The sequence below is a fragment of the Plecotus auritus genome, assembly GCF_963455305.1.
Source record: "Plecotus auritus genome assembly, chromosome: 1".
NCBI lineage: Eukaryota > Metazoa > Chordata > Mammalia > Chiroptera > Vespertilionidae > Plecotus > Plecotus auritus.
This window is the reverse complement of record NC_137770.1, coordinates 197,206,283-197,220,594: the sequence shown is the minus strand read 5'-3', so window position 1 is coordinate 197,220,594 and position 14,312 is coordinate 197,206,283.

Genomic DNA, 14,312 nt, shown 5'->3' with positions numbered 1-14,312 from the left:
ACATTTTGCAATAAAATGTAGTAATCGGATACCTATTATCCTCTAAACTCTAGAATAATGTTGCATCTGCTACTTGCTAAAGCCTTTAGGGCAGAAATGGGTTTGCATCTTTAACTTTGAATGATGTCCACAGAAAGAGCCATAACCTTGTTGCACCAGTCAGGGAGTTCTGAGAAATTGGTGCTAATTTTGGCTCTGAGCAACTCAACAACTGTCTTATGACCTTGAGCAATTCATTTTTACTTTGGTATTCAATTTCTTCACCTCGTCTTCAACCAATATAACTAAGGGGACAGCCTGAATCCTACAGTAAATTTAAAAAATAATAATAAGGACAGCTACCATATGTTGCCATGTGCCAGAGATTCTGGTCATCACTTTAATGAAGAGGATTAACTGTTATTATCTCTAATCTATACCAGGAAAATGAGGCTTCTAAAGGTTAAATAACCTGTCAATGACACACAGACAAAGCAAGGATTTTAACCCTGACACGGCTGTCACTTCCTGACTCCAAAGCCCATGCATGGTCTTAACCAGGCCCAAGGACTCCTGCTAGTTCTGACCCATCCTATTAGTGAGTGTCCCTCCTGATGTTCTGAATAGGGTGGCCATGTCACGTATCCTCCAAACCCGGACACTTTAGAGTAAAAGGGGCGCTATTAGTAATTAAACCAGGCATAAACCCAGACTGTCCCAGGCAAACTGGAACACATGGTCGCCATGGTTCTGACACTAACAAACACGTTCCAGCAGCCTTTTCAGAGACATCATATAAGCACAGTGGTTTTCTAGCAGTAATCAAGCAGGTCATTGAGATGCCCAATCTAAGGTTTTGTTGCTATATTAGTACCAACTGGCAGAAATAGATGGCTGGACTGGTGCCTTCCAATGGCATCTTCATACACAGCTGTTGTCCATAGAGGGACACAGCAGCTGCTCCGAAGCATTTCCATGGTTTATCTCTCACTGCCCTTTCCGTGTTCTGGAACACAGAGTTTCTGCTTCCTTCATTAGGAAGGCATTTAGAAAAAAGTCTGCACAGGAGGCTCGCACTCCTGGAAGCCCTTGATATAAGAATGGGACGATATCGCCCTCTGGTGTTACCAAGGAGCCAGCGAGTGGCTGCACACACTTGGTCAGGACGAGGGTGTCTGACAAGAGGTGAGGCAAGGAAAACCGAACCCCAGCCCTTGCCGAGCAAGCGTATTAACACACTTTCCTAGTTAATTCTTACAACTTTGTGAGGTCCATTCTTATATTCTCCATTTTTATAGGTAAGAAAAGTCATCAGAGAGATCAAGTAGCTCATTCAAGAACACACAGCTAGGAAGGAGATGGAAATTTGAACCCCAGTCGGTCTAGCATTAACGCCCATGGTCTTTCCTTTTCTTATTCTGCAGGCCATATAAACAGTGGGTCCTCAAATAGTCAAAATAGATTTATGGAACACTATTTTATGCCGGAAATTGAAGTTGAAGATAGGTTGACTTACTCCATTTGCAATGCGCTCCACCATCTTTGCTAATACTTTCCCACATCTTTTTTTAAAAAGTCGCTGTCTTCCTCACTGATCCTTGTCTCTCTCTTACTTCTGAACCTTCTACCACTTTCCCTGCAACAGTTTCCTCGGTTACTTTGAATTACAGTCACTGGTGCGTCTAATTCCTCTGTCCACTATCCCTACATCTTAAATTACATAATAAACTATCTGAACGCTGATACTATTTTTTTAAATTTCAATCCCACACAGCATCTATCACTGCTCAAAATCATCAACAAATCTGCAGAACTGAACCGTAACAGATGTCAGCCACTGCCCTGGAGATTTAAACTCAAAGACATCAGTGTCTTCTTCCAAGTCAATAACATCCAACCGTATCCTCTGACAGCGTGAATGTGCCTGTTAAATGTCTGCCAGCCTGGAAAGACTGAAGCTCTCCTAACTTACATCCACATACTGGCAAAACATAGGACAATGAACGTTAGATTTGGGAAATGGGCTGGAGGCGTGGTCTCTCTCCACGTCCTGAGAGTGGAGGCTGCGGGGGCAATGTTCCGCCATCCTTGTCCCCGTCTTCCTTCATTTCCCCATCCCACTCCTCCATATTTGGTAGCTACTATATTTTACTTTAGTACCATCTACTCTCTCATTCAATGGCTCCCTTAAATAAAACCTTTCTGCTTTCTCCCTTCCCTAAATGGCTTTCGCTGATCCTAATTCCGGTGTGTCCTCTGTTTTCAGGGAAATGTGGCTAACCTTCTGACTTTGAATGGTACTGCAGACTAGCTGTCTTTCCAAAGGCCTTGCATTAACCCTGTTTAAGCAAGTCTGTACATTCCTGGGATGCTCAGTCAGCAGCATCATGAGCAGCAGGGCCATCTGGGAGTTTAACCCTGGGCTCCCTGGGTGTTAATAGTGGAGATGGATTAGAAACCCACCTCTGGGTCTAAGCCACATAATGTGTTCAGGCTCCTCTGTAACTGCCCTCATTCTAAGTGTCAACGAAGTGAGTTTAGATGTTGAAAAGGAAAAAAAAATTAGTACATTTATGTTAGTTTTAATGACATATAACAGCAAAATATTAGAAGCAATTTATAGCCGAAACCGGTTTGGCTCAGTGGATAGAGCGTCGGCCTGCGGACTGGAGGGTCCTGGGTTCGATTCCGGTCGGGGGCATGTGCCTTGGTTGCGGGCACATCCCCAGTGGGGGGTGTGCAGGAGGCAGCTGATCGATGTTTCTCTCTCATCGATGTTTCTGGCTCTCTATCCCTCTCCCTTCCTCTCTGTAAAATATCAATAAAATGTATTTAAAAAAAAAAAAGAAGCAATTTATATACTCATTAATACAAAATTCAGCCCTATGATAGCAAAACCAAAACATTTTGAATGATTTTGTAATATTCTGGGGTTCTGAAGTATATTTATTAACCTGGATAAATGCTTAAGTAACAATGTTAAGTGGGAAAAGGTAGGATATAAAAATGAATTAAAAAGTAGTAATCATTTGCTATGTTTTCATCCAATCTCTTTGGCTTGCACATATTCTTAAAAACATAAAAAGAAAAGTGCTCTTAGTTTAAAAAATACTTTTACATATCACAGTAATAACAAATCAACCTAAGTTCAACAGTTGTGCTGTGGGTACGGCATGTTAACCAGCATAAACCCACAGCTGACAGGTGGGATGAACCATTTTTTTGCTTCCACCAGTTCCTGGAATCTTTTCTCTACTACCAATTCTCCAACACCACCACCATCAAAACTCAGCCCTTTCACTTCTCTCCGTTCATCTCTTTCTTCCCAAAGTCATTCCAGGCCCTCTTCTTGGCACTGCTCAGAGTCACAGATAAGAGAAGCAGAAAAGCAGAACAAATACTTTTCCCATTTCATCTTTTCACCAAGACTCTTGCCCTTGCATCTGTGAAAAGACACAGGCCCCGTCACTAGAGAAAAGCTGGCTGCCCAGGAGGGCACAGCTCCATTAGGTCCTGGTCGCACCGCCGCTGTTTCCGACAGGCAAGATCAGAATTTTGTATAGTAATTGCCTAATTCTGGCAAATGGACAAATAAATAGACTTGCTTTTAAAACTGTAACATAAGGCACTCTCCGGCCTTTGGCATATATCCTGAAAGGATTTCTTTCTCTCCCTGGTGTTCATTTTCAGGATAGGACGAGAGACTGAGAGCCATTGGACTGAACACTTGTCCCTCTAGACAGCTGAGCACGTCCATAGATAGACAATGGCATTTACACGGAGGAGCCACTTTAATACGCATTTAGATGACAGGTGGTTAGAACACAGTTTGGCCCTGACAGACAAAGCCATTTCCAGTCATTCCATTTGGACTCGGAGTGTAATCAGGCCAGGGGAACACACCTATGTGCATAACAACGAAGGAAAAGAGAGGGTCAGTCGAAGCCCATGACAGAGCCAGTCCACTCTGGCTTGGTATTTGAGGAGGAAGTGTACAGAGGAGAGGCACACGTTCCAGTGAACTCCTAGGTAACTTTTCCATTGTCATGAATCCCCACACTTGATTAACTTATTACTCTGTGTGTCTTTAAGGGAGGAAAGCAAAGAACAAAGGGTTAAAGAAAGGCTCAGTAATTAATTCCTCTCCCACATAACAATTTTTAAACATTAAAAGTGCTGTCATATTCTAAACCTTCTTTAATGAATTCATTTAATAAACATTTATCAAGGGCACTGTGCAAAGATGGAAAAAACTGCTCCCCTCCAAAAATAAAAAATTGCAGAAAGAACCTAATTGTCGGATCCTCTCACCTCCCTAACTTATCTATGCATTTTCTAATGCCTCAAGGCCTTTCCTCTTTTCCTCAAAAGTATGCCTGTGAGCTGGCCTGCATCAGGATAGAAGAGAAATTGATATTTTGCCTTTTCCACATTGGATCCAGTGTCCAATGTCACATGGTTTGTAACTGGCGTGTTTGTAAAGTCAGATGTTCATGGTGATTAGCGAAATATCCCCTTAGTCCTAGTGGAAGGCATTACCACGTAAAACTGAGAACCTGGTCATGTGGACAGCACCCAAGACCCTTCAGAAACAACTGCTTGGCCAGTTGTGTTGAGGAGAAACCCAATCTGGACTGGAGGGTTAAAAGAAGTAGCACATTCTCATGCTGTCAGCCTCTCAAGCAAATCTTTCCTGGGGAAAGAATGGTAGATGTTCCGTGGATCATTGGGTCATTGCCTGAATCTAACTTCCTGATCACAGGGTAGCGTGAAGTCACATATTCAAAACATAAAGTCCTTTTTAAAAAAAATTTTTTTTTTCCTGACAGCTTGGTGCAGAATGTAAATGTTCCAAATTTATCTGATTTTTAGTAGGTACAATTCAAAAGCTATGAAGGGCAAAAATTTGGGCAAGCATATTTGCCGCTTAGAATAAGACTCTTAAACAGACGAAGGGAGGTTCCCATTCCCCCCTCCCCCATAGATTATTTTATAGATATGGAAATACTAAAACTGAAGATTAACGTTTCCACAGAAATAAACATCTCCAAGTAGGATTCTCCATACTATTTCCTATCTATATGTTTAGTACCTCAATTCCACACAACATTTGTGGTCTATTGAGTTTAGACAATTCGTCTTGGCTACATAGCTGCAAATTACTGAAGAAGACCAAGTTTATAGGAGGGAAGGTATATGTTGTTCTTTGGGTTTTCTTATTTTCTCAATTAACAGGTAAGTTCTGAATAAAGTAGTCAGAATAAGAAAGGTAGGTAGAATATTTAAACACAGACTACTTTTAGTAATTTCACACCTCTCATAAGATAATATCTATGATGATTTCTTTCTAAAAATTATGTAGGTAGCCCTACCAGGAAACAATGCTAGGATTATGTGCAATTTGTCTGACATTCATGCTGTTACTACTACTGACATATAACTATATTTGCAAGTTTTTCTAAAGCAAGGGCTGTATCATATCATCTCTATGAACCCACCCAAAACACCAAGAAAGGGTGCTTCTTGTGCTGTTCATTTGCCTAATTGCTCTCAGATTTATTGCCATCCTTCTTTAGTTCTGCCTGTACCTCAGGGTCTACATTTCCCAGGGTCCCTTGACAAGTGCTTCTGAGTAGTTTTAGCAAGTGGGAAGTGTTGCTGGATGACTTGGAAGTGGGAGAAGAGAAGAAGCCAGGATATTTTGCCCTTTCTCTGCTTTGGAGGCATTTCTGGCAGTGGCTGTGTTTCCTCCGTAGCACAGTTCCCACGGGATAACCATTCCTATGTATTTCAGATCTCACAAGATGGCCCCTCAGAGGCTGTAGCTCCTATAAGGTGGCTTAACTTCTGAGCACTGGTAACACTCTACCTTCCCTATACTTCATCCACCCAAATGGTGGTGGCCGTTTCCTGCTGCTTTTCCTAATTTCAGGATTACCTCAATATCTTCTTATTTGGCTCCCCAGTTCTTCCATTACCTGTACAACCAATGCCTTGCACTAAATTCTTTTGTTTTCCCAGAGTGGTTTCTATTTTTCTGAATGGCTCCTTACTGATACAGTTCTTCATTCCAGGAATAGTCATAGAAAACTGATATTCAACATGGAACTCTGGGATTGGGTTGCTATCTGTTTGACCATGAATGCAGTGAAGACTTCCTTACAAGAAAGAAAAGAACACTAGCAAGTTGTGGCATGATAATTCCTTAAACCATAAGCTATGATTTCTTGAGATATGGTACAGAGTGAAGACAGAGGCTTTGGTCAAGTAACTGATGCATTTGACCATTATGATAACAATTATGATTAAATTGTTACATGATATGGATGCTTCTAAATGCCCTGAACAGTGTACACAAAGAAAAGCATAAACCTAAGGCCTTGAAGTTCTAACACAAAACCTTAAGCTATGTAGCCACATTCTACAGCCCTGTAGCCACAGAGCAGACATGGCTGAGAATCAGGCCAAAGGCTTAATAACATAGGTTACAAAGATGTAACATTAGTTAAATGTGTAGTCCAATCAAGTTTTGCTTTTTGTTTTCGTTTGTTTGTTTTTGCTAATATAAGGGCCTGGATGGAAATAGCATTTCACTGGGACTTTGGATGGTGACATTTAGGCAGACAGAGATGAGGCTGTGAGCTCAGAATTTACAATTCCCTGCACCTTCCTAACTAGCAGAAGTAGTTCTCTTGTCAATTTAACATACCAACTGAGGCAACCAACCTTTACTTGTATAAAAACCTTTACATGACTTTACTTACTTCTGGCAGTTGCCTGAGAAGAGTGTGATTATTCTCTACAAAATTCATTCTAACAATCCGGGAGCCCTCAGGGGCGGGAGGCGACCTGGCGATCCGGGGAAGGCGATGCCCTATCACACCTCTGCTGCTGCCACTGCTGGCAGCACAAGCCTTGGATGGCCCTGGTTACCTGAGCCTCAGGCGAGCCCTGGGCAGCTGGGTAGCCGACATCGAGGCTTGCCTGTGCCTCGGGCCAGCCCTGGGCGGCTGGGGGGCTGAGAGGAGTGGGGGACTCCAGAGGCAGGTGCGCAGAGTGGCTGGACCCACCTGGGGGCGGGCCTGGCCGTGCCGCACGCCTGCCACCCCAGTGGGGCTGAGAGACTGGGCAGTGCCATCTTTGAAGGCGTAGCAGTCAATTAGTGTATTTCCTCCTTATTCCCATCTTTGAAGGGCATGATGGTCAATTAGCATATTCCCTCTTTATTAGATAGGATATATATATATCTTTTTTTAAAATTATCATTTCAAGTGCTCAGTGAGGCTAGTTGCTAACATACTGGATAGCACAGCATAGGCAAAGAAGTCTGGAGAATTCTAGAGATGGGAATTTGGAGTGGATACATAATGTGCAAACTGCTTACCACTCCCAACCATATCCTCACCTTAAAGATCTAGAAGATATTCCTTTCAAAAGGCAAAGGTAAAATCTTGAAAGCAGCAACAGAGAAATAACTCATCACATACAAAGAATCCTCAATAAAATGATAAATTGTGGAGGACAGAAAACTGTAGTATTTGGCATGTAAGATAAATTCCTTGTAAATATGTATATATTTCATAAGTATATACTAAACATTTAAAACTGTGCAAAGCATAGAAAGAAACATGTAGGCCTTATTTAAAAGGTCAATGCCTATCAAATGGTGCAATTTATGGGGTTGTGTGATCTTTTCATGTGGATTAGGTTGAGACCTGTCTATAATAAAAGATTGCTGTGGTTAGGTTTCACTTATCATTACCAGAAATAGCTCAAGAAAGCAAATGCTCAAGATGGGATTCTAGCCCTAGCTGGTTTGGCTCAGAGGACAGAGCATCAGCCTGAGTTCTGGAGGGTCCTGGGTTCCGGTCAAGGACACATGCCTGGGTTGCGGGCTCCATCCCCAGTAGGGGGCTTGCAGGAGGCAGCTGATCAATGATTCTCTCTCATTATTGATGTTTCAATCTATCTCTCCCTCTCCCTTCCTCTCTGAAATCAATAAAACTATATATATATATATATATATATACATATATATATATATATATATACATACACACATACACACATATATATACACATACACACATATATATACATATATATATATATATATATATATATATATATATATATATATATATGATGGATTCTAGAACTGGGTCTCTCTTCTTTCCCCATTGCTAGTTGATGAGCCTAGTGTGCTTTTACTCATGGTGGATATGAAGTGCAGGTGGAAGGGAAGCTTCAGCAATATGTGGGAAGCAGTAGCACTTAAACAGTATGGTGCACTAGTAATGATAAGGATTGTGGGTTGTCTGTTTCAAAACTGACTTTAGACACCTTGAGAAAAGAAAATGACAGTCTCAGATTAACCAACTACAATTCAAAGCATGATGTGCTTTGTAGTGTGTTATGACCATTATTTCAGCAGCCATGGGACAAATAGTGCTAAAGACCAGGCCCAGGATTTGCATAATCGTGGCAGAACCACAACAAACAGTCTTTAAGGTTGTGAATTCAAAATGAGATTCTAAAATCTGGGATGAGGACATTTGGTAGAAAAGTCGGAAAAGCTGGATCCCTTCTGAGCCCTCTCACTTGCTAAAGGAAAGAAACCTCTCTTTGTCCAATTAACTTGCAAAGTTCCCACTTGCAGCAGGTGCCTCAAAAGATGATGCTTGTTCTCTCTTTTTTTAAAAATTTAATTTTGTTTAAAGTATTACAAATAGTAGTACATATATCTCCTTTTTCCCCCCATTGACCTTCCCCCAGCCTCCCCTACCTCCTGGCACATGCCCTCACCCTCCCCCCCAAGTGCCTTGTGTCCATTGGTTGTGCTTATATGCATGCATACAAGTCCTTCAGTTGATCTCTCCCGGCCCCCTCCCTAACACTCCCCAGCCTTCCCGCTGTAATTTGACAGTCGGTTCGATGCTTCACAACCTCTGTATCTATCTTTTTATTCATCAGGTTATAATGTTCTTTATTTTCCATAAATGAGTGAGATCATGTGGTATTTTTCATTCACTGCCTGGCTTATTTCACTTAACATGATGCTCTCCAGGTCCATCCATGCTGCTGTAAATGGTAAGAATTCCTTCTTTTTTACAGCAGCACAGTATTCCATTGTGTAGATGTACCACAGGTTTTTAATCCACTCATCTGCTGATGGGCATTTAGGCTGTTTCCAAATCTTAGCTATGTTAAATTGTGCCGCTATGAACATAGGTGTGCATGTAACCATTCTGATTGGTGTTTCTAGTTTCTTGGGGTATATTCCTAGAAGTGGGATTACTGGGTCAAATGGGAGTTCCATTTTTAGTTTTTTGAGGAAACTCCATACTGTTTTCCACAGTGGCTGCACCAGTCTGCATTCCCACCAGCAGTGCACGAGGAGGGTTCCTTTTTCTCTGCATCCTCACCAGCACTTGTCATTTGTTGATTTGTTGTTGATAGCCATTCTGACAGGTGTGAGATGGTACCACATTGTCGTTTTGATTTGCATCTCTCAGATAATTAGTGACTCTGAGCATGTTTTCATATGTCTCTTGGCCTTCCTTCTGTCTTCTTTCAAAAAGAATCTATTTAGGTCCCTTGCCCATTTTTTTATTGGATCATTTATCTTCCTTTTATTAAGTTGCATGAGTTCCCTGTAAATGTTGGAGATTAAACCCTTATCATTGATAACACTGGAAAATATGTTCTCCCATACAGTGGGTTTTCTTGTTGTTTTGTTGATGGTTTCTTTTGCTATGCAAAAGCTTTTTATTTTGATGTAATCCCATTTGTTTATTTTCTCTTTAGTTTCCATTGCCCTAGGAGCAGTATCGGTGAAGAAATTGCTTCGGCATATGTCTGAGATTTCGCTGCCTGTGGGTTCCTCTAGTATTTTTATGGTTTCTTGTCTTATGTTTAAGTCCTTTATCCATTTTGAGTTTATTTTTGTGTATGGTGTAAGTTGGTGGTCTAGTTTCATTTTTTTGCATGTATCTGTCCAATTTTCCCAACACCATTTATTGAAGAGACTATCTTGACTCCATTCTATGTTCATGCCTCCTTTGTCAAATATTGAGCATAGTGGTTTGGGTAGATATCTGGATTCTCTATTCTATTCCATTGATCAATATGTCTGTTCTTGTGCCAGTACCAGGCTGTTTTGAGAACAGTGGCTTTGTAATACAGCTTGAAATCTGGTATTGAGATCCCACCTACTTTGTTTTCTTTCTATTATTGCTGCAGCTATCCGGGGTCTTCTTCTATTCCAGATTAATTTTTGGAGAGTTCTTTCTAGGTCTGTGAAATACGCCCTGGGTATTTTAATGGGGAGTGCATTGAATCTATAGATTGCTTTGGCTAGTATGGACATTTTAGTGATGTTGATTCTACCAAGCCATGAACATGGTATGTTCTTCCATCTGTTTATGTCTTCCACTATCTCTTTTTTCAGTGTCGTGTAGTTTTCCACGTATAGGTCTTTTACATCCTTAGTTAAGTTTATTCCTAGGTATCTTAATTTTTTTGGTGCAATGGTAAATGGGATTGCTTTTTTAGTCTCTCTTTCTGTAAGTTCATTGTTGGTGTATAGAAATGCCATAGATTTCTTGGCGTTAATTTTGTATGCTGCTACATTGCCGAATTCATTTATTAAGTCTAATAGTTTTTTGATGGAGTCTTTCAGGTTTTTTATGTACAATATCATGTCATCTGCATATAAGGACAGCTTTACTTCTTCTTTTCCAATTTGGATGCCTTTTATTTCTTCTTCTTGTCTAATCGCAATGGCTAATACTTCCAGTACTATGTCGAACAAGAGTGGTGAGAGTGGGCATCCCTGTCGTGTTCCTGTTCTTAGGGGAAATGGTTTTAGTTTTTGCCCATTGAGTATGATGTTGGCTGTGGGTTTGTCATATATGGCTTTTATGATGTTGAGGTATGATCCTTCTATTCCCACCTTGCTGAGAGTTTTTATCTAGAAAGGGTGTTGGATTTTGTCAAATGCTTTTTCTGCATCAATTGATATGACTATGTGGTTTTTATCTCTCCGTTTATTTATGTGCTATATCACGTTTATTGATTTGTGGATATTGTACCATCCTTGCATCCCTGGAATAAATCCTACTTGGTCATGGTGTATGATCTTTCTGATGTACTGCTGGATCCAATTTGCTAGAATTTTGTTGAGGATTTTGGCATCTACGTTCATGAGGGATATTGCCCTGTAATTCCTTTCATTGTGTTGTCTTTATCTGGTTTTGGTATTAGGGTGATGCTGGCTTCATAGAATGAGCTTGGAAGTGTTCCTTCCTTTTGAATTGTTTGGAATAGTCTGAGGAGGATAGGTTTTAGTTCTTCCTTGAATGTTTGGTAAAACTCCCCTGTGAAGCCGTCTGGCCCTGGGCTTTTGTTTGCTGGAAGCTTTTTTGATGACTGCTTCAATTTCTTCCATAGTTACTGACCTGTTGAGATTTTTAGATTCTTCCTGATTGAGTTTTGGAAGGTTGTATTTTTCTAGGAATATGTCTATTTCCTCCAGGTTGTCCAGTTTGTTGGAATAGAGTTGTTCATAGTATTTTTTAACAATCCTTTGTATTTCTGTGGGGTCTGTTGTTATTTCTCCTCTTTCATTTCTGATTTTGTTTATTTGGGTCCTCTCTCTTTGCTTCTTGGTGAGCCTGGCTAGAGGTTCATCAATCTTGTTTATCCTTTCAAAGAACTAGCTCTTGGTTTTGTTGATCTTTTGTATTGTTTTTTTGGTGTCTATGTCCTTTATCTCCACTCTGATCTTTATTATTTCCTTCCTTCTGCTTACACTGGGCTTTTCTTGTTGCTCTCTTTCTAATTCTTTGAGTTGTAGGGTTAGGTAATTTATTACCATTGTTTCTTGTGTTTTTTTTTTTTTGCTGTAGGCTTGTAGAGCTATGAACTTCCCTCTAACGACTGCTTTCGCTGTGTCCCATAGATTTTGGATTGTTGTGTTTTCATTGTCGTTTGTTGCCATGATGTTTTTTATTTCTTCTTTGATCTCTCTGGTAACCCAGTCATTGTTTAATAGCATGCTATTTAGTCTCCAGGTGTTTGATTTTTTTTTTTTTGATTGTTTATGCTCATTCTTCTTAAGAGCCACCCATGCCTCCTCTTTTTTGAACTCAGGATCAATACTAGTAACTACGGTGACAGCACGCCATAGCCTGAGCAGAGGAATAGAGCACCTATACCAGAAGAAAATAACTCTCACACACAAAGAAGTCTAAGACCTGGGCTAACATTGTGACCAGAAACTGAAGAAACATGTGAAAGTGGACCTTGAAAGTATTGGGCCAGGGAAACCTGAATAAACCTGCATAAAGAACAACTTATTGACATAGTAGCACTCTAGTGATTCAAGATTTAAAGTCTTAGCAAGGAGTCCTGGAGGCAGTCCTGATAACCTCCTTGAAATGGTGTGGTAAGTTTTGTTCTTTGGGAAGCATACTCTAGATGGAGATTAGTATTCAGGAAATGTGTTAGTGAGTGCTCTCAGAATCAACCTTGTAAAAGGAATCGGAACTGAACCAAGGAAGTAGATGGGTTATAATGCAGTTTCAACAAAGGCATCTTGAGGAACTCTGAAGTGGGATGGCCCTTCAGAATTACTGAAGTGGACAGACTGACACTTTATACCCATGCATTACGCAGGCATTGGGTGTAGGCTGCCCCATTTGGGGCTCACAATGCTGGTGAACAAGCAGATTCATCACACTGGCGTGAGAAGGGAGGTTTGCAATTACACAATAGGAGGCAAAGAAGCATATCTGGAATCCAAGGGATTCATTAGGCAACTCTCTGTTTTTCCATGCCCAAGGATAAGTGGGCAAATTCAGTAACCATGGCTCAAGAAGCATAACATTTTTGTTGGCGTGAAGGTCTGTCACCTTTTCTTAGGGAAGCAACCTAGACCCACTGATGTGTGGGTGCAACGCTAAGATTTGAAATGCATAATGGAAAGGGCAAGGCGACAAATATCAATCATAGCTTCAGAACCAGCCGCAACAGTGGAGTGTACCTTGTTCCACCACTCCTCTATAATTTGTTGAGATTATAGCCTGTCATGATGTAGAAGGCTGTGATGAAGTGGATTTAACAGTGGGTCCAAAACAATCTCAGTGGTTCAAGTGGGCACACTGTGTGTAACTCTTCTGTGTTGCCTCCCATGAATTCTCAACTCCCTTTCTTACTCTCATCACTGCCTTGGCAACCAGTTGCACACAAGTGTAACTTAATAGCACTTTGCCTCAGCCACACCAAATGCTTGCTTTCTCCACCTCACCACCCCATTTTCACTATTATTGTATGAGATGCCTGCAGGAACCTGCTTAGTGAATTCAATTGATGTAAAAACCTGGATAGGAAAAGGAATTAGTACACATGGGGTAACTGTTCCCTCATAGGAGAAGGAGACTACCAATAACTTCTTTCCCATCCTTCGTGAAAACATTCTATCTGCTCCTCAGAGGGTCTGTGTCAGCTTTGTGGCCCAGTTGTTCACAGAATGACCAGCTCAATAATGTTCCCTTGACTTGGTCTTCTCTCCTTCCCAATTTTATTCTTCCTACTCCCCTACTCTGCTTTCACGGGATCATGTCTCCAAATAAACTACCTGCATTCAAGCCCTTGGTGTCAGTTCTTTGAGAGAACCATTTCATGAGATTTAGTTTCTTATATCCATTTTACCAGTGAGGATGCATTTTGTCCAAGGTCACATGGTGAAGTGCAAGGACACTTGGTGAATGTCATAACTACCTTGTCTTAGAAGTCTCTTCTTTATTAGGCAGTACCCTAAAACTTGGTTCCTTCAAGATCCACTTAAGGGGGGGCGTGATTCTACTTTTGGAGAACTTCCTCAAGGCTGGACATCAAGGTCTCTGCAAAGAGAGGGTCCTTGGGTCCATGACAGGCTCACACTGAAACCTTAGTAGAAAAAACAAATCTGTAGGCACTAAGTGTTCAGCTACAGATTTGCCAATGTTAGTAATCTCTTCCAAAATAAGCTGCCATTATCTTCTTTAAGCACCTATGAAGCTACACAGTTGTTTCATTCTCTTCAAGAATAATCTGGTCTTTATCACACCCTATCTTAAAATCATTTTTCAACTAGATGTCTCTAAACATAGTTTTCAGAATTTCTAATTACTTTACTGTACCCTTCCCCCTCCTAACATTCCAAGGTTTAAGATAACCTTTACTCTGACTTAAACACCTCAATATTTTCTCCTGTGTCAGAAATAGAAGGTTTGGAATGTGAATTCTTGGAGAGGGAGCCTGTCCATCTTATATCTCCCCAAACACCTTGT